The sequence below is a fragment of the Lagopus muta genome, chromosome 15, assembly GCF_023343835.1.
Source record: "Lagopus muta isolate bLagMut1 chromosome 15, bLagMut1 primary, whole genome shotgun sequence".
In the NCBI taxonomy this organism is placed as follows: domain Eukaryota; kingdom Metazoa; phylum Chordata; class Aves; order Galliformes; family Phasianidae; genus Lagopus; species Lagopus muta.
In genome coordinates, this window is record NC_064447.1 from 12,623,513 (window position 1) to 12,649,066 (window position 25,554).

General features: G+C 52.9%; 1 protein-coding gene and 1 long non-coding RNA gene across 3 annotated transcripts in view; one reads left to right on the forward strand and one right to left on the reverse strand.

Moving 5' to 3' along the window:
• ELFN1 (extracellular leucine rich repeat and fibronectin type III domain containing 1) overlaps positions 1-15,714 on the reverse strand; it is an 89,803-nt gene extending 74,089 nt beyond the window's left edge. Inside the window, exon 1 of one of the 2 annotated variants that reach the window (XM_048961763.1) lies at positions 15,601-15,714. The gene's annotated coding sequence lies outside the window, so the exon portion shown is untranslated. Of the gene's footprint in view, positions 1-12,999; positions 13,113-15,600 lie in introns of those variants that run through there. The other variant, XM_048961764.1, reaches the window with a different exon arrangement.
• A 49-nt stretch (positions 15,715-15,763) lies between these two features.
• Positions 15,764-24,909, forward strand: LOC125700688 (uncharacterized). The gene is made up of 3 exons (XR_007380019.1): positions 15,764-15,970; positions 16,568-16,657; positions 22,447-24,909. It is a non-coding gene; the product is annotated as an uncharacterized LOC125700688 (long non-coding RNA).
• The last annotated feature ends 645 nt before the right edge of the window (positions 24,910-25,554 follow it).

Consider the following 25,554-nt stretch of genomic DNA (forward strand, 5'->3'; position numbering starts at 1 on the left):
GGCACACAGCTCCAGCAGGGCATGGGAACCAGCCCATCTTCTGCACCAGGATTTACTCAGGTGAGACATGCAGAAGCCCAGCTAAGCCCCTGCCTGGACCCTCTGACCAAAGCCACAGGGCCCCATGTGGGGAACCCCTCATTCACATCAACGTGGAGCTCTGAACTGCACCAGCACATGGGTGAACATGACTGGGGGACCATGGGCATTTCTTCACCTGGATACAACACGGCATGTATTACGTTGATTATTAACGAATGATTAAGCTTTATGAAGAGCATTATGAACTTTAAAGCTTCTAATAATCATGAACTGTTCCTTGCTTTACCCTGCAAGCCTCAAAGCTGTAATGAAGGCAAATTCCAGCCCTGAGCATCTCTAATGGAGGGTGCAGAGATCCAGAGCCCATCTCAGGGCCATGGTCTATTTTTGCCAATGAGGAACATCCAATGTGTTCTGATGTGAACGATGCCAGAGATGGCAGAAAAACAGTTCTCAGCGATCTATGGCTTTGGGAAGAACTTGCACCAACCTCCCCGCTCTTCTTGTGCCCAGTGCTGTTCCTATATCATCCCCCAAAAGCCCAAGTCCACAGCAATCTCCATCACAGCACGCATTTGCTAGCGATGAGAGTAACGAAGAGCCTGCATTTCCAGAAATGCTCATTGCCGCCTTCCTCTCAAGGAAAATGCAGCTATTCATGGCCTGATGAGAGCATGAGACCAAGCAAGAGTCACTCTCAGATGAGCAAGGCTATCCCTGTGACCACACAACACTCATCTTGGCTCCCAGAGCAGCATGCTCTCCCATCGGGTGCTCCTGCTGCACAGGGGTTGAGCTCTTTGGAAAAAAGAGGGAGGACCAAGAGGTTGAAACCCAGAGAGGGATTTGGCAGCAGAGCCTGGAGCACGAATCAGACCCCAGGACCAACAGCCAGAACCAAGACCTCCGTTTAAGGGCAGTTTAAACACTGCCCCATTCTCAGGATGAATATCTGTTTCAACACATATCTCCTGCAACACCGTGCCATGCCAACACTGCAGAGCAAGGTGGCAAGGAGCACAGTTTGCTTACTCAGAGCTTTCCTAAGCCTGCAGAGACCTGGATCCACAGCTGAGTGCTAATTCTCACCCTCTTCCAGCCCCGTTTTTTGCAGCTTTTATACAAATCCAGAATGCATTTGAGAGATCAGCACAATGTTTAGTGAGAAAATCGTATGCTACATTTCCGCTTGGCATGACTTTGAAATGGTTAAGCTGTTAAGCCCTGAAAGGGAAGTTTTAAGAATACAGTAAGAAAAAAAAAGAAGCTAAAAAAAAAAAAAAAACAAACAACAAAAAACAAAAATAAACCAACAGTGGCAAAATTAGAGCATGACAAAAGGGAACCGTTTTGATAGATCTCTTCTTCCAGAGGAACTGCACGCACTGGCAGCTGCTCTCCAACATCAGGATCTCTGCAGCTCTTGGATTTCCAAAACAGAAAGGAAAAATACCAAACTGAAAGGCAGCAGTAGTGCATGGATGGGGGAGCCCACCTTCACCCAGGCAGCTTGCTCTGCACAGCCGTGTAGCAGTTGTGCAGCCCCTGCTGCTTGGATCCCTCCTGAACTTCATTCTGTCTTTGCTTCTGTGAGAAATGACCGGTTAACCCAGCCAAAAGGCATAGCTCCAATCATAACCATCTCATCTATTATTTTTTTAATCATAAGATGTATTGCAATGATGTATCAGAAGAAGTCCCAGAACCCACACACGTGGCATCGCGCTACGGCTGTTCCAGAAAGCAGTAAGGCGATGAAAGCAGCGGCGCTTCAGTCTGCTTCTTTCAGACCCACACAACCAGTAGAGACAGACAAGGGCTCTCTTCCTTTCCATCCAGCTTCTCCTGGGTCACTGTGAAGTGTTTGCTATTTGAAAAGATGATGGAAGAAAGCTCTCTCTGCTGGGAGGATTTGGGTCACAGACATCAGGTTAAGGTACCCACAATGGCAATGCATGGGAAAGCCTCATTTTCCAGTATGTTCACACCTGTGCACACCTCTGCAGAAAACAAGCATGCTTGTGAATCCTGATATGGGCATCTCCTATGCAGCTCTGTACATTCACCTAGCTTTAGCTGGGAATGAAAAAGAAGATGAATAAACAGCCAAAGAGATCTGCTTGCAACAACAATAAGAAGGCCTATTGAGCCATCATCTCTGGGGCACAGATGCTATTCACTGCACCATCCTGATCCCCCCTCTCCTGGAATCACCCTCCTCTACAACCCCAACATTGCAATTCCTCTAAAAGTTCTCAAGCTCTCGGGACTGTTTGTAGAAGCAGAGAATCCTACAGCTAAAGCACTGACAAAGCCCCAGGATTTTATTTACATTGCAAAGCCAAGGTCACCCCCCCATGCACCCCGGTGCTTGGCCCTTCTCTGGTGACAAACAGCATCTCTGCAGCTATCACTTACTCCTGAATCGCAGCGTGGTTACACACAGGTCAGGGGACAGCACACAACAACCTGCATGGGACTCAGCCTGAGAGAGCAGCGTGATAAATAATTACTTCAGTGGAAGTCAAGGGGCAGTACTTCCATTGATAGCATCCACAAAAGGGGGAAGGGAAGGAGGGAGTGCCAGTAACAGTGCAGCCCTGCTGGTGGTCAGGAAGCACCCAGCCTCCAGTGACAGCAGTGCGTGTGGGCTCTGATTTCCTATCAGCCTGTTGGGATTTCAGTCCCCTTCCACCCCATTTCCATGTGGGATCGTGGTGCTGGATCTTTAGGAGATGTCAGACAGCTCACAGAGTAATGCCTAAACAAGCCCACACTGCCTTCTTCCTTCATCTAAAGTGCCACGTTAACAAGTGTTGAGCCTCTCTAAAGAAATTGCAGCTGCTCTGCAAGCACTCCCAGTGCAAACAGTGGAGTGACAGTGAATTGGTGCCTGCAGAGAAGGCCTCCTGCCCATGGGCACTGCCTGCTGCGCGGCCATAAGGACAGCACGGTATGTCCACATGGGTGACTTTTGGTGCAATACGTGACTGTATGGCCAAGGATGCTGAGACAGTGCCAGAGGAAGAAGGGAAACTGTTTTTCCTTTCCTTTTGATTTACACACACTTCTGCTAGCGCTGGCTCCTGGACATGTATTTCTCCATGCTCAGCTGCTGCTGAGCATGATAATAGAGAGCACAGATCCAGGCATTCGCTGTCTGTGGGCTCTCCCATAGATCAGCAGCGCAGTGTGGAAATGGCTTATTTGCATTGCCGTCATTTGGTATTTGCAGCAGGATGCCAGGAGCAGAGAATGGCCACGGTGAAAGGCGTCTGATTTAACCTTCACTCTGCGCACCTTCCTGCATGCATTACCCGTCATGGAGCCCTCCCTACAGCCCTCTGTGCATGCCAGCATGGAAAGGAGACCGAAAGCAGCACCGTGGCCAAGGTCACAGCACCCTGCACTGTCCCCAAGGCATGGAAGGTTCCTGTAACTCTGCTCAAGTCACCATAGCCCAGAGCAGCTCTTCAGCTCCCCCCGGCACAGAGGACTGAAAGCCTTGCTGTGGAGCGTGGAAGTCAAACGATTGCATTGCCACAGAGTTATCATCAGGATGAGAACACACAACCCAACCCAGGCGTCCTCCATCAGCTCCAAGGGCACCCATGCATCTCATTCAGGGCTCTCATTTGCACTGTTATCACAGTCACGGCCGTGAGACAGGTGAAGCCTTTCCCAGCAAATCCAACAGAGCAGAGCTCCCCAGGCCCAGAAACACAATGTCACCCATGCAGTGCTTTGTAGGTGCTCCTGGAATGGAATATAGGCAAGCGATGAGGGATTTCAACTATCTGTGAATTAGAGGAGTGACTTACATATTTTAACAAGAAGATAAAGGAGATCTTGCTCAGAATAAGGCCGCTTTTTTTCTTCATTTTTAACTAAATTGCTTTCCTAATCATTATTACTTTTTGCCACACTGAACAACTAGGCAATTCCATCATGTTCCCTTGGACATACCGTGGCAGACAGCTTATGCTGTCAGTCGTAAATCTTGTCCCTTTCAACCTCCATTACATACGAAGAGCAAATTTATTATGATGCATGTCATAACACACCAATGCCTTTCCATTATCATATAACTGGATATCCCCAAGCCTGATAATTTGCAGTATAATAGTAATTTTTAAAGAACTATTGGTAATCAATAGCACTCAGCATCCCTGTCAGGATCATTTGCAAAACAAATAACAAAACTGATCTCAAACAACTTCACAGGAAGGATATTTAATCCCCATGCACTGCATTATATGATGGATAAGCAAGGAACCCTAGACTATGTATCATGTATTTTCTTGGATTAAATATCACTTCCATCAACATTGCTACCCACTGGACAAAGCAGCCTGTGTTTCAGCTGAGTAACGCCGAGGTGTTGCCTTACAAAGTCACTGCGCCCAGGGCTGAGCCCAGCTGCCTGTGGGTTGGATTCACTGCACACAGTTTGCTGTGACCCCAACCTGCCCCCGGCCCCAGCACCACCTGCACACCAAAACCAGATCATGGGCAGGAGGAGGTGCTGTTTTTAGCCCCTTGTCAATACAGACCTCTGGTTTAAATGAGTTACTACCTATAACTCCACAGAAGTGCTAAGAAGCATCATTTAATAAGAGGCTCAGCCATCTGCCTCATTAGCTAACGGACAGACCTTCAGGACGATAAACAGAGGCTCATTTCACTTACTGCCTTTCCTTCTCCTCCAGCATGTACCACCCGAGGCTGTAATTGGGAAGGTAACTTTGTCCTGACTGCAGTCAATGCATCCCAGGTCCCTCGGCAGCGGGTGTTACCATAGCATCCCACCTTTAGGGGAGTTTTTACATAGGAGAGGGAAACAGCCATCCCATGCTGACCCACTGCAGCTGCTGGCCTGCCGCAGCCCAGCCAGCCAGCCCAAGGCTTCCTCGTTCACATCTCTGGAGCCAAATTAGTGGAATCATAGAATCATTAAAGTTGGAAAAGAGCTCTAAGATCATAGCAACCCATCACCACTGTGCCCACTAAACCGAGTCCCTCAAAGTCAAGAGAGCCACAGAGCGTGTGCTCCAGCAGCAGCTCCAGCCAGGGAGCCTAAGCCACCTGTTGTGTGGCCAACAGCAGACCAGCATCTGGGATGCATCCTAAAGAGGGCTTTCCAAGGCATGTAATGAATATTTAAGTTTTCTACACAGGTTTCTGCCCCCAGGAGCCATTCAGCACATCTGTATCTCACTCCTGGCAGCTAGAGGCACCTTTAGCAACAGCTTCAGCTCCCACTGATGTGGAAAAATTAATGCACTTTCCTGCCTGCACGAGCACGGGTCTGGCACTCACAGCTTTCTTCCCACCGAGTGATAAGCCCTGAATTGCTCATCACTACAAACCCTGTGCTTTGGTGGAGACAGACCAAATCAGGATAAAAAACATCCCTGGACCTTAACTAAGCACTTTAACCACCAGAGACTGCAGAATCCTGTTTAGGGATGTCAGAAAACCCTTTCTGTAGAGGGAGCATCTGCTTCAACCTAGCCATAGGAAATAAGGAAATTAAATATTTCAGAAGGAAGAAACCCACGCAGAACTGCCTGGGTTGGCTCCTTTTTAGAGACAACAATATTTTAGAGATGAGATTAACCGGAGGTGAGGACACACCAGCATGCCATCACATAGCGTTGGACCTTGGCCAGCACCAAACCAGCCCTGGCCTAGTTGACGGACAACCTTCAGAGCACCCAGAAAGGCCACCCAAACCTCACTGGTTGGGGAATTAATTTATTTCTCTGGCAAGTTCCAGGCGTACAGGCTGTTGCACGCTTTTGATGGAGAAAGGTCTCATTCCACCTCCTCAAAGCAAGGAGCATCACTGAAGATATCTGACTGTATCATGGGTGTCCTCCACGTCCCATGGGTGAGCACTTCTCCACTCGGGTCACCCCAACATCCCCCTGGAGGCCACGGCACAAGGTGGGGAGGGGGAGAAGATCTCAGTCGGATGCGGAAGCCTAAAGATGGAAAAAGCTTACAGCTGTGTACGCATCCATATGCATAAGAGAACAGGCCCTGCTCCAGCACACGCTTGCGTCAATCTGCCGTCACCAAGATTCAGGAGAACGTTTAAAATTAAGCCCAAATTTCCTTGCACTGCAAAACTGGGGACAAAGAAGGGAATTGGGTTTTGCAGTTGGAGCAGAAGCAGGTGTCAGAGCGCACAGTCCCAGCAGCCATGTTTCCAATAATGTCTCTTCACCTTCAGGTTTCCCAACAAGGCACGGTTCCCCCAGCTGCCATAAGGGGCTCTCTGGTAGCCACGAAGGACGTGACCAGTTCTGAAGGCTGTTTTCCCACCTGGGTTCCAGGGCTGAAGTGGATCCCTGAGGAGCTGCTCAGAGCCAAACCCACAGAACCAAGTCAGGATTGGGACCGACAGCCAAGATTTGGTCTGCTGAAAATACAGGCAACGAAACTTCAAAATGAATGGGGAGAAAAGCAAGATCGATACGTAAAATACTTATTTTACAAATAAGCAAATTAAAATGAGAAGTGTAGTACTCTGCCCACTGCCACAAGTCAGAGTTTCATTGCAAAAGAGGTGTCCTAAGGGCTATGCAACACAATACTGCATTATGGCTGATCTCTTATTAAGATAGAGATCAGACAAGAGGGAAAAAAAAATCAGAATAGGAAGCAGTAATTCTTCATAGGAAGAAGGAAAGCCAGGCAGAAAATGTAGCTGTTAGTTTGTTTTTCCCTTCAAGTCAATGCATAATTCAGAGAACTAAGAACTAGTCCACAATTGAAAAGGATTTTAATATAGAAGACAACAGCTTTTCTGCAAACCCATTCCTGATGCTCAGGATCAGCAAACAGACCCACACAGTAGTAACAAATTCTGAACCGATCTGGTGGTGACGTTCACTCTGTGTGCATTTCTCAGGAAGCTGCAAGGACTGCGTGCACAGATTTATTTCTCCTCTTTTCCTTAAATTCAAAGCTGTTCCACGAACTCCACTGGCCGAATTCTGCTCCTTTGTGAATTGGAACAGCCGTTGAAACGTGACGATTTATTGGAGTTTTGCTTTTACTCCGCTGTGGGAGGTGCTCTCCAGAAGCGATCGCATTGCTCCTTGTGCCCGCACCTCAGGGTTCCCCTACACAATGTAAATGGGGGACAGCAGGCATCCAAGTGGGCACATTTGCTCCAGGAGAGTCTTGAAGTGGGGATGGGCCGAGCTGGCAGGACAGAACACAGCCCTTGTATGCGGGGAGCAGAGCAGGACAGGCTCCATCCACCCCACACAAACACAGCTAGGGCACAGCAGCATGGCCCATCCATGCCCACCTCTTTGCACAGCCCGGTATTTTCCTAGCACAGACCTGGTGCCACAGCCTTCAGAGACAGAAACCCAGACAGATAAGAGTTCAACAGCACCATAAAACACAGGAGACTGGTCTGAACTCTTGCACCTGAAGCAGAAGAGGCACTTCCAGAGGCCAGACAGCAGCTCTCCATCCCCTCAGGCCACACACGGTGCTCACAAGTCACTGCTCAGTGCTGCTTTCCCAGGGGAAGGCAGCTGGAAGCGACACGACTGCAGGCACTCCTGCATCCCCAGGAGTCAGTCAGCTCAACACCAGCACTACATCTGCTATCCCTCAGGTCCTGAGATGCCCCATCCCTCCCCCTTTCTACACTTGCCTGCAGCTTTTGCACCTCCAGTGACCTGAGCAGGGGCAGGACAAGCATAGCAATGGCTATGCTGCTCTTTCTAAACCATATCAAGGGGCAGGGGGTTGGGTAGTGCAGCACCTGGTGTTCCTATGCCCCAAACTCCTCAGCATGACTCTGAGCAGGGAGATAGAGAAAAACTGCACGTGGGGCAGCACTGAAGTTGAGACATTTATCCTTTGACAAAGCCTGGCTGCAGTGACTTTGTTTTGATGATATGGGATGATTAATGCTTACAGCTGATGTCTTTTTTTTTTTTTTTTAATAAATTTTGGGGCTGCAGGGTGACATTTGCTCAGTGCGCTGTTCTTGGAAAGCTGTGCTCATCTCAGCACAGAGAAGAGATGCACCCGGCGGTCAGCAAGCGGGCTGCTACAAGCCGCAGGTGTCAGGAGAGATGCTTTGAGCAACACGGGGATGCTTACAGCCAGCTCTGCCTGGTAAAGGCTGGATGGGGAGAGCATGGCACATTAAACAGCCGATGCTGCAAGGAACGGTGAGAGCTCATCTCATCCAGCGGCAGGAGATGAGATTGTCACTTACAAACACCACAGCCAAGCGCAGGCTGCTGGGTTTTGCCACAAACACACTGGAAGATTGAGCTCACAGCAGAGATGGGATCCCCAGCTGAGTCTCCGCGGGGCTGAGATCAGCCACAGAGCGCTCGCAGCTGCTCCAACACCAAAAAGCATCCAGAAATCAGATCAATCAATCAGGGAAACAAGACACAGGCAGATGTCTTAATCATAGCATTCACTAATGTGAGAAGCTTGGAAGCTCTAATCCTCACCCCCATCTGTAACAGGAGGACTAGAACCGTCTCCCTCACCTGGCTGCTGCAAGCTTTCCCTAATCAATCAGCTCATTAATTCATGCAAAGCATTAGGCAGACAGCTTTATACAACGCTCATCTTAACGAGACAATATTTCTCCTCAATTCTCCACCTGTCCACTCCCACCCCACGGGCACAGAGTGGTCAGTGGGGTCTCCCCCGGCCCCAAACAGCCCCCACGGTCACACAGGATCCCTTGGCCGGAGACACCCCTTCTCAGGGCTTCCTTCAGATTTGATTTTCATCTTGTCATATTTAAGAGCTGTCTCAGGAACGTAATGATTTTAAATTCACTCACCGCCGCAGTCCATCAATTGAGCGGTGGCTGCGAGCCTCACGAGCGGGCGGTGATGAATGGGGCTTTCGAGATGGCACCGCTCGCCTCCGAGTGAGGAGAGCGTGGGCAGAGGGTGGGGAAGGGAAGCAAAGGATTTTTTAACAGGAAGAAACAGGGAAGGGGGACAAAAAAGCCCAACCTGTGCACTGCCAGCTTAGGACAAGTGTTCCTCCGCTGCTGGGAAGTGTGGTGTGGGGAGAGCAGGCTGGTGTTGGCCTTCCTGATCTGCTAGGAGGAAAAAGCACTGTTCCATGCAAGAAGTAATCCCCCTGCTTGGAGCATCCCTATGTTACATCCCAGGGCCAGATCCTGCCCCACACGCTGCTCAGCTTTGCACCTGGGTCCCTTTTTCTGCCTCTTCCTCCAATGATGGGGCCGGGTCAGCGCTGCGCAGCTTGTGAGCACAGAACTATTCATAGCAGAGAGCAGAACCAGGGAGGATGCGGCTCGTGGTGTGAGCATGCAGCTGTGCTACCCGGCTCAAAGCAGAGGGGAAAGAATCAACTGAAATCCACAAAACAAGCAAAAATAAAAATAAGAGGCAGCAAAAGCAAATTGATGATGTTGCTCCAATTCGAGCAAACACTAATTAAGAATGCGTAATTGAATTAATGCATTATTTAGGAGCCCCGGCAAATCCTGAGCAGGGTTATAAACACGTTGTGGGACTCTTTTGACATCACATATGTCTCACGCCTCACTACTTGCCATTTGTTTTCACATCACCAGAATCTCCAGATTTCTGTCCTCGTCTCTCGCCGCTGTTTGGTGTTTATCCCGTATCGCTGTCACCTCTCCTCGGCCCTACACACCCATGAGCTCTGCATGGGGCAGCGATGGTTGTGCGATAAGTCAGAGCCACTTAATGGATGAGTTCAGCCCTCCAGCCGCTTCCCCTCCAGTGGTCGACAGCCACTGCAAACAGGGAAACAGCACCCAGGGAGAGGGAAACCCCTGCTCCATAGGCTGCGCAGACATCCGTGCCCACGGCAGGTGCTGGGATGCAGCCTGGTGGAGCTGTCCCAGCCATGAGTGCAGAGGGCATTTAGCAAGAGGCATTGCATGCGTCACCCTCCCCCCTGAGCCCTCACAGCTCACTAGCCCTGGGATCTACAGACCAATATAGCCAAAGGAAAGAAATGGCTCAAGACGTTTGCAAGGAAGGAATGTGAAAACACGGTGGGCATAGCTGAGTTCGCACACATCACACCAAGGAAGGGAGAAGCAGCAGCATTGAAGTGCCTCACGGTTGGGTATGAGCGCATAGCGGAGCAAAACACGCCTGCTGTTTGTAAAGCACATGGGAAGACTTCTCCCTAAGAGATACCATATGAAGTGTAAAATTTTATTATCTCTGCCTGTCCATTGCACAAAGATATACACGGAAACTAGTTGCCAAATCTGCCTGCAGTTTAACTCCATTAAATCCAATGAATGGGCTTGGCCCACAAAAACTCTGCACTCACTGTAATAAAGTTAAAAGCTGATCGCAGCTGATACAGGAAAACACATACATTTCCATACACTTATTCCTGCTGATTTAAAAATATGAGCAAGCTTCAGAGAAAGCCCTTGCCCAGCTCCTGAAGAAATGCTGTAATGAGGGAGGAAAATATATATATATATATCTATTGGAGATTTCCTCTCCAGTCTGTTTGGTTTAGATGCACGCAGCTTTCTGCTGTCAGAACTTCACCAACTCCATTCCCACCTCCCAGCCCTTTCCTGTGTCCCTGCAGCTCCCTGCCATGGACTGACCCTGCCCACAAGGGGCCACCTCCTCCAGGCCCCTCTGCCCTGATACATGAGGTAAGAGGACCCTTCACCCATAGGGCTCCTTTCCCAAATAATTCTTAGTATTTATTCCTATTACAAGGATGTCTTCGGGACCCATGGGCCATACATATACGCACTGTTTCAGTAGCCAAGCTGCACCCAGTGCATTATTACGTGTTCCTTCTTAATGCAATCAACACTCTCCTAAAGGTGTACAGGATACGGGGGTCTCTGCTTCAGCCCCTTCAGCTGGAGGCCCCCACAGCCCTCCTGCTGCCATAGCTCCGCCTCCTTCCTCACCTGCAGTGTGGGGCCACGCATAGCCCCACAAGCATCCCACAGAGCCCCATCCCAGTCCTCTCCCCTCCACCAGTCTCCTCCACTCTGCCCCATTGCTGCCGTGGTATCACACCCTCTCAACCTCTTCCCAAACAGCTACGATCAGAATACCAAAGAAAATAACACATGATAACAATCAAGCTCGCTTTTTCCCCCATGAGCTCACACCAAACACCACTCAGGGACGCACACCCTTTTACATCCCCTGACCCACAGAAAGCTCAGCCCACCTGCACCCAGCTGCCAGCGTCCTGCCCTCCTGCAGCAGCTCCCTGGGAGTCCTTCTGCTCCTGGTGCCCTTTGCTGAGTAATCCCAGGCTGTCACCACACCTGGGGGAAATGCCAGTCTGCAGCTAAGTGCCGGCAGTTGAGGTCTGCGGGTGCTGCTGGGTTCCTGGGCTTCTCTTGACAGCCCCGCTGCCAAATCCTAAGGGATCTCTGTGTCCAGAGAGACATGGGGCTTTGCTGACACAGAAAAAAAGCACTGAGAAATACTCCGAGATTTCCCAATGGGGGATGAGCCTTTGCAAACGGGCAGCAGGCTCTCCCTGGGCACAGTCCCATCTCAATCCCAGCTGCCCTGATCCAAGCACCACGGCTGGAGCTCAGCTCTGACCGCTCCGAAGCGCCGACCTCATCTTTCTGTTTGCACACACCGTGCGCTCTTATATTTAGCATAGGACAGGAGAACTGAAACAAATAACCCAGAGCTCATAAGAATAATAACCCCTGTACCTTTACCAAGCCAAAAGCCCGACCTTTCACAGACAGGTAAGCCGTCCCAGCAAGAGGATGGATCTGGTGTTTTCTGATCATCAAACAGGAAAGCATTAGCCAGACGGGGAGAACAGGCTCTTATCTAGACCTGATTGCTCTCCCCTCCAGGGGATCCTGTAGGATATTTCAGTTCTCTCTCTTGCTGTATGACTCTTCCCTCCCCCAGTTGCATGAAATCAGCCAAATTCACAATCTAATCTGGCTGGGAGTCAAAGGGGAGAAAAATCAAGTCCTAATGCAGTGACTACTTGGAACGGGGAATTGAAGCCAATCAGAAAGGCATTATTGATCTCCGTTCAGGGCACCTCGGCTAGGAGGGGAAAGCTGTGGGAGCTGCAGAGCCGCCCTCCGGGCCTGCGGTGCTGATGGGGTGGGAGCCCTGAGCCGCTGCAGCGTGCAAACGCCTCTGGCATGCATCACCCTGCTGTAACAAACTGTGCAGGTGTGCATGGCGAGCGTTGAAGGGGCAGATGTGTGCAGGAGGCAAAGCTGCAGGGTGTGGAAGCGTGCACGGTGTGAGCGTGTGTGTGCAAAGTTGTTCCGCGGCCATGCGCCTGCACTGTCCCTGCAGCATACAGGGAGAAGGCAGAGGAGAACAGGGCAGGCAGCCGGGGCCGGGCTCGGCTCTGGGTTTCCTTGGGTGAAATCCCGGAGCTTCGGCCCGCGGTACCGCTGGCTCCACGCACCTTACATAACAGAGCAGGGACGTGGTGGGGAGGGGGGACCGAAAGCGAGGAGATCCGCAGAGCAGCCCCTCTAAAGCAAGGGGGTCCGGAGCTGGATGTCCTCGTAGGGAGTGTATGGAGGCGGTCGGTACATCGCTGCGGGGGGTGCCTGGCCCGGCTCGGAGCAGCCCCCCGGCTCCCCCCGGTGCGGTGCGGGACAGCTGCGGCCGCCGGCAGGTCTCCGCAGGAAGCTGCGGCCGTCCCGAGTCCGGAGGGGGCTGCTCCAGGGAAGGGGCTCAGCCGAGGACCCCTTCCCCCCCCTCCCCCGGAGCCTCAGGACGCGGGGCGATAGCGCTGGGATGTTTGAAGAATCCCACGTTTTGGAGGGAAACAAGAAAGAAAACACGCCATCAAGCCTCAAAACCCCCCTGGGGTCCCGGTGGCTCCTGCCCCCCCTCGGACTGAGACCCCCAACCTGCCAGGCACCACAGAGTCGCGCGGCTGCCGGCACCTCCTTACCTGCCGGCATCGCGTCTGCTGCTACCCCGCTCCGGCTCTTCCTCTCCTCCTGCCTCCTCCTCCTCCTCCTCTCTCCCTCTCCCTGCTGCTTGGGGCTCTTTATGGAGATTCATTCATTCATGCCTTCCCATCGGTCCCTCAGCGTTTCCCTGCCTCCCGGAGGCAGAGCGTGTGACGCCTCGCCCCTTTCCAGCCACTTTCTGCTGTCACAGAGCGGCGCTGCCCCATCCCCGGGGGGCGGCCGGGCCGGGACACGCGTGGGCAGCCCGGGACGTGGGAGCATCCCCCAGTGCGGGGTGGGGATGAGGGGCCGTGGGCACGGCACCGACCCGCTTTGGGGGACACGAGCTTTCTCCGGCGCCCATCACCGCGGCGTCAGGGCGCCCGCGGGGCTTTCCACGCTGCCCGACCCACGCCGCGCCGCTGTCCGTCGCCGCGGAGGAGGAGTGGGAGCGGGTGGGCTGCACACTCGGGACCCCCTCGTCTTCTCCGCGTCACCCTTCTCTCCCCAACCCGTTCGGCACCACACTCTGCATCCCCGTTACATCTGTACCCGCCGCACACCGATCCACGCGGAGCACGAAGAGCTGACTCAAGCCCGGAGCGGAGCGGCTGAACCGGGCGCGGGGGAGGTTGGGGGGAGGGAGAGCACTGCTCCTTCGGGGTCACCCCTCTGCCTTGCGGGGTACACCGTGCAAAGCTTCCCTCTCCCCATCGCTCCTCTCCCATTGCGCTTCAGAGGGGTTGAGGACCCGTTCCCGTCCTTCCCTCCCCCCCCCTCCAGCATCCTGCTGCCCGCTGCCCCCGTACAACGGCTGGGGAGGTGCCGGGGTTGATTTAGGTGCTAAACTTCAGGCGAATCGCCTCCTCTCTGCACACGCGCTGGCTTTATTTTCAGCCAGGCAAGGAGGACGGATCTGCTTTTATTTCTTTTATCCCCCTGAAGACATCATAGGAAATGCGAAGGCAGCACGGGGGTCTGGGCACTGCCGAAGCGACAAGCCATTAATTTGGGGTGAAACCACCCCAAACGCTCCGCGAAGGGCCCCGCCCGCTCCCCTCTGAGCAGTGCCCGATTCCACAGGCGGTGTCGTCCCCTTTTGGAAACGCTGCCATCCATTTCTATTAACGATCGCTGTATTCACCACTGCAAACTTCTAAATATTTAATACCGTGCGAAGCGGCAGCGGCACGCACGGAGCTGGCGGCAGGAGGCTGAGCGGCGTGCGGGGCTACCCTGCCCCGGGGGTGCCTGTTGATATCGGCCCCCCCCTCCGCTGGGCTTTCCCAGGGGTTGCAAATCGCAGTGTGATGTGGGCAGCGCCGCGCCCCCCCCCTCCCCCCCCCCCTCCGTGTGCACCGACGGGGCTGAGAGGAGAAGGGTTTTTTTTTCTAGCTGGCGGAGCAGAGAGGGGCGGCCCCGACGGGTGGGTGCGTTCCCAGCTCTGCATCGCCTTCCCCCGCCCCTCAGAGCCCGCACGGGGCTGGGGGCACCCACCACAGCATCGCATCCCCGGCCCCAAGGACTCAGGTAGGACCCTAGGGGGGATGGGAACAAGTCCCATGGAGATCCCCCGCCACGCCGCCCCGCTCCAGGTCGTTATCTGCTCTTCATTAAAATGCAATCAAGAAAATTCTTTGGCAACTCCAGCTGCTGTTCAGCGCGGCTCTGGCGACTGGCGAGTGCCCCCGTCCTTTGGGCTTCGCCTGAATTTGGAAACTGAGACGGAACTTTACAGCAACATCTGTCATTATAATTAAAACTGCTACACATCCACCGGGCGGGAACACGTTCCTGATCCCCCATCTTTTCCTTTTTTTTTTCGTCTCAAACGAGAGACATCGACTCAAACTCACACCCGCTCCCCGAGCCGCACCGCGATGGGGGCCGGGCGGGGACGCGGGGCCGGGAGCAGCCCAGGAGGCACGCGGTCCCCCCATCCAATCACCACCGCCCCCCTCCACTAATTTTCTTTAATTAAATCTCGATGTGCGGCGCGTTTGTGGAGGACGGAAATAGCCGCTGAAGGAAAGAGCATGTGGGGAGGCAGATCAGAACTGCCGGCGTGGGAACGTAGAAGCGCTCGGCGGGGCCGGGGGGATGCAGAGCCGGCAGCAGCCCTCCCGGAGCCCCCACCCCACTCACCCCGGGGGATAGGGTCACCTGGGGGGTTCGGTTTCCCGCAGGTACCGCTTGCAGCAGGGACTCCCCGGGCCGCCCCCACAGCTCTGGGATGACCCCGAGGCGGGGTACCCCGACGAGGGGGGGGAGAAGGGCGGGCGGCGGGGCTCCCCAGCGCGCTCCGGGCCCGATCTCTCCCCGCTACGCGGGGGCACAGAGAATCAAGAGAGGCTCCAGCCAAACCCGGGGACCTCCCGATCGCGGCGGGGAGGGCTCTGCGCTCCCAGCCCCGAAGCATCCCTCGCCCGAGTCCCAGCCTCGGCTCACAGCGGCGAAAAGTTTGGCGACACAGAGCGGCCACCGGGGGCTCCGCGGGCACCCGCGGCTCTGAGGGCGCCTGGGCGGGGCAGGGGCGGGGGGTTCGGCCCGAACAGGGGCCGGGGGGGGGTCGGGGGGTGACGGTTGAGGGGGGTACCTACCTGCTCCGGCGGCGGTCGGCGACGCGCACGTCCCCAAGGTGCGGTGAGGGGCGGCGGGCGCACCCGCGGCTGCGGCTCCCCGCGCCCCTCCAGGCGGGCGGGCCGGGAGCGGGAGGCGGGCAGGGAAACGCAGCCGGAGCCGAGCAAATCCCAGCGCTGGAGTCGGCCTCCGAGAAGAGCAGGGCTGCAGCTCCTCACTGCGTCAGGCGGAGAGCCCTGCCCGTGCAGGCGGCGCCGGGCAGCTCTGCCAGGCCCGGGGGTCTCCCAGCGGCTCGGCGCGGCTCGGTTCGGTTCGGCTCGGGACCCAGGCGAGGAGCGCGACGCGGAGCGGTTCGGTTCGGCCTAGCACGATCCGGTCCGGTTTGGTTCGGTATGCCGTGGCTCGGTGTGGTTCGGTTCGGTTCAGGGTAGCGCACCTGGGCTCGATGCTGCTGGGCGGTCACCGCATGGAGCGATAAGCGGCTCGGCACGGAGAGCAGGGCTGGCAGCGGGGGGAGCAGAGGGCTGCGTGTGTGTGCGCTGGGCTATCTGCGTGTAGGTGTGACAGTGAGACCTGTGTGCACGTATGTGTGCGAGCAGCAGCCCGTGCGGCTGTAGCACCGAGTGTGAACATATCTGTGTGTGGCAGCTGTCCCTCGCGCCAATCTGACCATCTGTGGGTCGGAGTGGCTCCAGCTGAGCCTAATCAGGTGGGGGGCAGCAGGGGGTATGCAGGCAGGTGCGGCTGGGGCAGCAACGAGGCTGCAGCAAAACACCTGCTCACAGCTCCTGGTGCACCCCAGGTTCCCCAAGCGCTGGTTGCAGCCAGTGTGCTCCGTGTTCAGCCTTCCCCACTGGGTGCCCTGCCCCAGAGATGGCCATCCTGTACTCACAGGGCCTCTTTTAATGCTTTTTCAGCAGCATGAAACTTCAGTGTGATTGAAGTGTGCCTGCCTCTGGAATAAAAGTGCTTTTCCCTTTCTCCTAGCACTGTGCTTCATGACATCCCAGAGTGTCCCCAAAACCCAGCAAGTCTTTTGTGCAGCCCTGCAGAGACGTGGCAGTGGAGAAGGAGAAGGTGGGTGCAGGAAAGAAATGTCACTCCTTTCATCTTAATAGCAACAGCAACAAAACGCAGCCAAAAACCTGAAGCATGGAGTAATAGAACAGGGAGACAGCTGGCAAACAGGCCGTGGCCTCTCCCCAAACAGCAGCTGGCAACCTGGCATGGCACACCACTGCATTTGGGCACACACCCTGGGGAAGCACTGACTGAAATGCAGCTGGAAGCCCTGTGTGGTGGAGAGGTTGGGGCAGGAGGAGCACATCAGCTGCTCTGCAGCCCTGACATCGCCTCTGACCTGCTGGGGAGGCTGCAGGGCTTGGTTTCTGTGTGAGCTGGTTGCTCTGGGGTTCTTCTCTTTCCCATTTCCCTTCTCCTTTTCTTTTCCTCTTCCTTGTCCTCGTTCCCTTTCCTGCTAACCAACTGGTCTCGTTCTTAAAGCACAGGGGACCCTCCATCCATGAATCATAGGATCATAGAATATCTTGAGTTGGAAGGTACATGAAAGGATCATCGAGTCCCTGGAGGAGGGATTTCTTGCTTGCCTCATGGGCTCGTGCCCTGAAGTCAGAGGATCCTCTTGCAATTGCTTGAAATGAATAAATGCATGGGCAGGTTGCAGGCAGTGAGATGAAACAGGCAGGAGGACACTGGCACCTTTCTGGGAGGATGGAGGTAAGAGGTCCCATCCCTTCTCTGCCTTTGCTGAATGCTCTTGAGCATCAGTGAGCTGTTCCATCTCCCTTTCTGGTTGCTGGAGAGAGAAGCACCTGCAAGGGACAAGGATGCCACCAACACAGTGCTCCATTTCAGGTCCTCCTCAACCGTGGAGCTCAGCAGAGAGGGATGATTTGCTAAAGGCTCTTTGCATCCCCTAGCATGCAGCTCAGCTACCCAGGGCTGATTTGGGAGAGCTGCCCTAAATCACCAGGCTCACCCATGGATCAGGGGCAGGCTTTAAGGCAGCACCATCTGTATGGGCAGTCAGGCCAAACAAAGGTGGAACAATGGTGGGCAATCAAACAACTTCACGAACCAAGATAAGCAAATAAAAGAAGTAAGTATAGGTACTTCTAAACAGGCCATTCCAATTTGTCTGGGAGGAAGTGATGCCACCCCAGCCTCTAGCCCTATATTTAGTAAAAATCCAAACCAGACATTGATAATGTTATTAAAGGCAGGAAGGAGTAAAAGATGTAGCCTTACTCAGATGCTGTGATAAAGGTGTCTGGGGTGAGGACAGACATGCTGGCTGTTCCCCTCTACCAGCAGAAGACTGACACAGCAGGTTTGAGAAGCCCTAACCTAGTTCAGCCAGCAGTAAAGGAGGGAGAGGGTGGTTGATAAAGCATTGGCTGCTTCTCCCGGTGACGTGGGGGAGGCATGGGAACAGAGCTCCTGTGCTGCCTTTTGTAGCATCACCTGCAAGGGAAGCGCTGGCCAACAGCAAACTGGGCAGCGCTCCATTTGTCTGTGCAGAATAGGAGGGATTCAGTTAGAGAAGGACATCAGTGCTTCTGAACGGTGTGACCTTGGCCAAGCGACCTCCCTCACAAATCACAAATACCCGAAGTCTCCCTGTGAGCCCCATCACAGCACAGACCCACTGTGAGAGCCAAACTCCGTGTTCCCATCCAAAAATGGGTCATGAGTGAGAGAGAAGCTCCCCGTGGGAAGGCTGGCACCCCTTTCCCACCGTGTCCCTGCAGCAGTTGGCATCCCCAGCCCCAGGGGTGAGCAGAGCTCAATTTCCATCCCGTTGCTGTGCAGAGGAGCTGCCATGCAGTTCTGCTGTGCACCGGTGCGGCTCCGGGTCACTTACCATCCCAGGGAGAATTTTTTCTCAGGCTGAGATGCTTTTTAGCTGTTGTTGTCAAACCCTATCTAAAAATCATCAGACTAATTAGAAAACAAAAAATGACATTTTACGGGCTGTTGGTGCTGTAAGTAGAGGAAGGCCTTATGGTATTTAAGGAACGCTTGGAAAACAACACTGATATTTACATCTGGGAAAGAGTTTCCAGGCTCGGGCAGAAGCTGTATTTCAGAACGTTTTTGTTTAATGTACTCAGCCTTGGTGATGACAAATATTACTTCACATCATTACCCCAATTTTTCAGGGTGTTAATATCTCATCCATTGCAAATTGTAGCTGCTGTAGACTTGGCAGCTTGGATGCGTTTTTATGGATTCCCATTTGTTCTGATTTCCATTTTTGTCTTTGAAACTTTGAAAAAGTCAATTTTACATCAGTGAAAAGTACTGACATTGAGGATGGGGTTTCTGGCAGCCCACAGCCCAGGAGAGAGGGCCCTAATCCAGTGATGCTCATTGCCGTTGCCCTGCACTGCCTGCATCCCCACGGCTCAAAATGGATTCCATGCCTGTGGCTCTGGATTCAGTGCATCAAAGGCTGGTTGTCCTCCCAGGGGATGCATCCCATCAGTGCTGAAAATTGTGATGGTTTCTTTTGGGCTCTCTGGACGCCCTGGTGATGTAGTGCTGATGATAGAGCATCTTATACCTGAAGACCTTCAAGCAAGTAAACAGAGAGAATTGTTCACAACGAGTAACTTATTTAAAGTGTTGGGTTTTTTTTCTTTTTCCTCCCTCTCATACATGCATTGTCCATGAAAAGAAGGAGAATCCTCCAATGTGTGTGTTTGGTGTTACTCACAAATCTCCTAGGTGAATAGCTCTTGGATTGTAGATACCACTGATGCAGAGAAAGGTTTCTCCCTGCCCTTTTGGTTTATGCAGAGACCCCAGCACAGACATTGTGGCTCTCTGCTTTCACACGTGGCTGCTCATTTGGGGGCCTCATTTAGAATGCTAAAGGTGTGTCCAGGCTGAGCCTTTTGTGGGATGGTGATGGATGCAAGCCAGCCCTGGTCTGAAGGGCTTCACAGCAAAAGCATTCCTTTGTTACTGTGCCTCCAGTTCTCCTACACTCCTAGTGACCCTTTGCTCAAGGAGTTTTGCCTTGTCATGCACGAGGGACCTCATTTGTCCCATAAAAGGCAGAGCTGGTTCAAGCTCATCAGTGGCTTGGGCCAAACCAAGTGATGCTGCTCCGGGCTGTCATTGAGATGAAGCTGCTTGGCTTTGCCAGAGCCATCCCTGAAGACAAACCCTAGCAAGAAAGGTTGACGGGGAGCACACACCTACCCTGGGGACACGTAGATGCAACATGACTTTCTTTTCATTAACAGAGCATCAGACTGCACGCTCCCCAAGAGCTCTGATTCATCCTTCCCCAGCACTAGAACTCTAAAATCAGTCTACAGCACGGGGACAGGCTTTATCCAGTGCTTTGAAAGAGAGCAGGTAAAGTCGTTACCCTCACTTTGCATAGCAAAAATGATATGCATAAAGCTGCACAGAACAACCCTGCAAAGCTCAAAGGAAACAAATGGGCAACTTGCACCATGAATTTCAATGGGACTTTGTGCCGCCAGGATAATAGCCAGTGAGACAGTGAAATATTACATAGAGAGACACTGGGCAGTAAAAACAAGTTGGACTTGCTAATGCAGTGGAATATCCCATAATATTGCCTGGGGGAACATTGCAGGGCACAGTGTGGGGGGTATGTGGGGCACCCAAAGGGATAACAGCCATTCTGTGGGGTGTGCTCGTGCTTCAGCCAAATCCCAGCCCCAAAAGCCCTTCATTTCTTCCAGCTGAAACCCCCCACGGCTGGCTCCCACCTGCAGCACGTAGCCCCAGCTGTTCCCTCTCCCGTTGCAGGCAATCAGTCCTCACCCCACCCAGCCTCAGCTGTCCCTAACTACTGACCAAGGAAAATCATCCACAGATGGAGGAGGATTGCATGTATTTGGAGAACTCACCTGAGGCTGGAGCAGAGTGTCCCTGAAATTAAAGGGCTTTAAACAGCATCTTTCCTCTTAGCTAAATCTATTGCGATAGTTACAGCAAAGTAGGCTGAGAGGTGGAGGAAGAAGAAGGGGGAAAGGCAATGTGGGGAGATCTGGCGATGCTCTGATGTGATGCAGAGACATGGGATTGCCACCGAGGTGAGCACGTTCACACCCAATTCCCTGAGGCACCCTCAGCTTTTATAGGCTGCTGATGGTGACAGCAGTAAATGCAAGGACCCCTTTGAGTGAGCTCTCCTGCATTAAACAGCTCATAGGTTGTCCCCGTGCAAAATAAGAATGCCTGTCTTTCAAGGCTGTGCAACTCCACAGCAAACGCAGCGGACACAGGGTGCTAAATCCAGCCTGGGAAACCATGCCAGAATCTCCAAGCTGCATTTTCAAGATGTCTACAGAAAACACAGCCCAGGGAACTGGCTGTGGGATGGTCTGATTGCCTGCGGGAGACGGGCCGTGCTAGGGTCACCTGTGTTCCAAACCAAAGGGAGAAGGGGAAAAAGCAGAGGACTGCTTTAGTGTGTGGGTGAAGCAACAAGGCAGGATAGGTTAGGGCACAGCTGTTGGTACTTCAATTCTCTGGCTCCAAAATCTGTAAGCTGGGTGAAGCTTACAAACTGGCAATCCGGCCGTGAATCCAGATATCCACCCTACCAAATTGAGGATTAATGACATCATCTCAGTTCCTCCCTTATTTGAAGGCTGGAAAGAAGGAGAGGCAAACACGAATAGGGGGAGGCGGGGAGGCGATGAGTCACTCCGTGCCGTTCCTTCCCCCGTGTCCCCGCAGCAGGGAGCCCCGTCTTGCTGCCCTGGGCTGGCTGAGCACAGCCTGTGGAGAGGAACACGGGACTCAGAGGCTGCGAACTGCAAGAGCATCCCATGGAGAGACACTGCCACACATTGACAACCACCAGCCAAGATAGCCTTATCCCTCCTCTGAGGCTCAACCCCTCCTAGGAAAGGGCAGAGCCTGCTGCCCGTGCTGCTGGCAACACCAATAGACCCCAGGGAAAAGGGTTTTTCTGCTCAGTGAATGAGAGCTGGGAGGATTTCCTCCCAGCCTCCCTTCCAAATCTTGATTTGCCTTGCTGAATTAAAAGCAGTGTGGGCTGAAAATGATGTTAGAAGGAAAAAGGAGACGGAAAAAAATCATGCTGAGCGTATTGTTCTGGATAAATAAGACATAGGCGTGTTGCTGAAGGTAGCTAAACCCATCCCACAAATGGTCGTCTCCTACCAGGAGATGTGACAAAAATAATTACTTGGGCTATACATAATTATTGTGCTGCTTTGAGCAGCAGCCTGCCCTTGGCACAGGTAAGGGAGCTTTTGCCTGATATTGGTTAATGACATTAACCATTAGCCCCTTTAATGTCCTGACCTGCTAAACAGGTGGGGAAGCAGCGGGCAGAGTCCCAAGGAGTGCTCCCATTGCCATTCCCAATTGTACCAGTGCTCAGGGGAGCAGTGCCCCACGCAGGGCTGCTCTGGGGCATTGCTGGGTGCCAGCAGTGGGTTGTGGCCCTCAGTGAGCAGGATGGTGATCACAGAGGTGGTGTATGGATGAAAAGAGGTAACGGGGATGAAAAGTGGACAAAATCACTCAACACGCTCAGGTGGAGGGAGCTCTGAGTTCCTCCTGCTTCAGTCCAGCTGCTGTAAAGGGGCCTCTTCCACGGGTCACTTGGGGAATCCTCCTTGGGATAAATGCAATGTTTGTCATTTAATACTCTCGAAGGAGGAAATGAGTATTACAACCAGCTGTCAAGTGCTCTGCAGCTAAAATATCAACAAAGTATGACAGACGCAAGATGGAAAAAGCCTCTGAGGTTTCCTTTTATTGACTGGGATGTCTCTGTTTTTTTTTTTTAATCTTATTATCTCTCAACCTAAACCTACATGAAGTGTACAACCAGGAAACTGAATAGCATCACTGGCAGAGACCGTCCTCTCCCCAGATAGCTGAGAGTGTCGAATATCTGAGAAGCCCAATGGCTTTGGCACGGTGGGATGGAACCAACCTAAGCATTCGGTCTCAGCCCATGGAGCCCATTGAGGCAGGGCTGATGGAGACCCAGACCTCCTGCACCTCCAAGAGGTTTATGTGGCAGTAATCTAACGACTGGGTCACGTGGAGCCGGGTCGCAGATTTATCACCGCGTACTTGAAGATCACAGGCTATGGAAATGATTGCTGTGCTGGCTGGAATACATTATGCAAAGCAATGCGTTATCTGGAAGCCTGCACTGCGCGCGCACACTTCGGTGATCTATCTATCGCTTCCCATGCAGATGTTCTGCTGCAAAGATGTTCTAATTAATATATTGAAAATACATTTCCTGCTTTGTCTGCTCCGGAGATGAGCAGAGAAAACAGCATCGATGGGGGGAAAAGCCCCCGCCATGAAAGGAGTGATAAAGAGAAAGGAAGGGACTTCAAGGCAGTTGAAACAAGTGGAGTGTGAACTGTGGCCCAGCTCATGCCCAGGGCAAGTGATGGGGCTGATGCTGGTCCAACTCTCCTGATGGCATCACAGAGCCTTAGCAGCAGCTGCAGCTCCTCAATCCTCCTGCTGCCCTCCTGTCAGGATAGCCCTTCTCTCCCTCCATCTATTTAGAAGTTGGACTTCAGAATCCTTACAGGTCCTTTATCCATGACAATCTCCCATACAGAGCAGCCATAGACCACAACATCTGCTCCATGAGGTGCAGCCCATGATCTATTCCTCCCTGTGAGGCTGTAGGCATTACAGCGGGCATCATCCATCCCATCGCAAGGAGACAGCTTACACCATCTGCCCCGAGTAGCTGCAGAGACCCACAGAAGGATGGGAGATGAGGTGGGCAAGGCACAGACCCAACAGTGGGACACAGCCAGGCACCTCCATCCTGCCTCATAGGGGCAGTGAGAACCGGAACCCTGCAGTGAACACCATCAGTCACAGAGGGCTCAGGCTTCACACTGGGAGAAACCCAGATCAATCCCCTGGAGAAGAAGAGATGTGAAATTAGCCTTGCCAGGCTGGGGAGTGCTTTTAAATTGCAGCAGAAGTGGTTGAGAGATAGCTCTGCTCTCCACAGGAACTTCTCCCCATCCTTGGGATTTAAGCCTGTTAATAGTGGAGCATGATGATATTATCTGTTTGTATTGCACTTTTTATCACAGACGGCTCCCAGGGTGATTTGCTATCATGCCCTCTGAGAGCTGCTGAAACACAGGAGCTGCAGGAAGCATCAGTGATGCAGCCACCATCTCGGTAATAGCAGAGCAGGAGGAATGGAGCAAAAGCCCTTTGCCAGGTGGGAAATGCTGCACTCCTCAGCTTCCTGCTGCTTCCCAGAGGCTTCGGTGCTGGCATCCATTCTCCAGCTCCCAGCCTGGAAAGGGGCAGGTTAATGGGGCACAGAGCTCTGGTGGGAAGAAGGGGCTCTGCTGTTTGAGCAGCAACTGATGGAAGAGTCCATGCTCTTGCAGGCTTGAAGCTCAACCCCCATGTAATCCCTCCAGAGACCCTGGGTCTGCAGAATGAGTCCAGGCCACCCCAGGGAGCATCCCATGGGTTGCCAGGCAGCGTGGGGCCGGGAGGAGTGCAGCTGGTGTGTGTGTGGCTGTCCTTGCCAGGAGGACCAGCACCGACAGTGACAGCATCTGCAAGCACCACCTGGGCACCGAGCTGGGGCTGCACTGAGCATCACCTAGCGATGCATGCAGGCAGGACGAGCATTTGTGAGCTCTCCTTCCAGCCAGGATGGACGATTGGCAGAACCATCCCTTTCCCTAAGAGCCAATGCCTCACCCGATTTACTCACCTGGAGCACGTGCTCAGACCTCCAGGAGCTGTGTGGGAGGAGACAGCTGGGTGCTGTGCAACAAACATTCAGCAGAGCTGCAGAGTGCTTCCACTCCCAGCTCCACCACCCCCTGATTGACACCCTGTAATAAAGAGATTTACCACATAATTATTGCGCATTTGGGATGCGGCGCCATTCTTTTTCTTTTTTTCTTTTTCTTTTTTTTTTAACCTGGTGACAGCTTTAAACAGCAGTTAAAGTGTGTGTTTATATTAACGTCATTAGGTATTTTTGTGTATTTAACCGAAAAGGCTTCTCCTCAGAACGATGGCATGGTAAACAACAGCTCAGTTGTCTTCTATAGACATTGCTACCTTTACTTTCAGATCAACTATTTAAGTGAATGGGAGGGAAGGATCTGAGCCTGGATTGATGTGTTTCTGTCCTGGTCCCACCAGCAAAAATGTTAAACTGAGCTTAGAACAAATGAGAGAGGGAGCCTGGCATTTACTGGTGGGGAGAAGTGGTAATAAATGATGGCTTTTATCAAGAAATATTACCTAGAAAGTGTATTCCTATTGCAAGGGCCTTCAAACTCAGTGGTGTAATAAAGAGAGAAAGGAAAATGGGAAGGAGGGAATTAGAAGAATGAAAATGATCAAATAAACACACTCGTGCATGCCTTAAGCCAATAATACCTAGATGTCGCAGTCGGGTTTGTGTTTTTATGTAATGGAGGAATGGCCACATATCATAAACTGATCTGAATTATCCTGAAAACAAAATGAAAATGAGGAGAGAAGTGGTGGGAGATGAGGAGTCAGGTGGGGAGTGCAGCCACCACATCACTGTCACGGAAGCAGCAGAACTCAGCCCCGGGCACAGCCCCCAAATGCCTCCCAGCCCTCTGCTCATGGCACCTTCCTGGAAATCCCATCCCTTTCCCATGCAGATCACTGGGGCTTTGTACACCAATAGGGGAACGCTGAAGAACGGGATCAGCACAGAGCCCTCCATGCCATGGGGTGACCCCTCCTGGAGCCCTCCTGCTTTGAGCACATCCCTCCCTGTGCTGTGATGGACACCGCAGAGCCGTTCCATGGGCTGGGCAGTATTCACCCACCATTAACTGGGTCACTCCGACGTTTTTCCTCCTGCTCCACTCCCAGCTGACAGCAGAAATTCACCTTCTCCTTCCTGCCGTGTGCGACCTTGCAGGGCT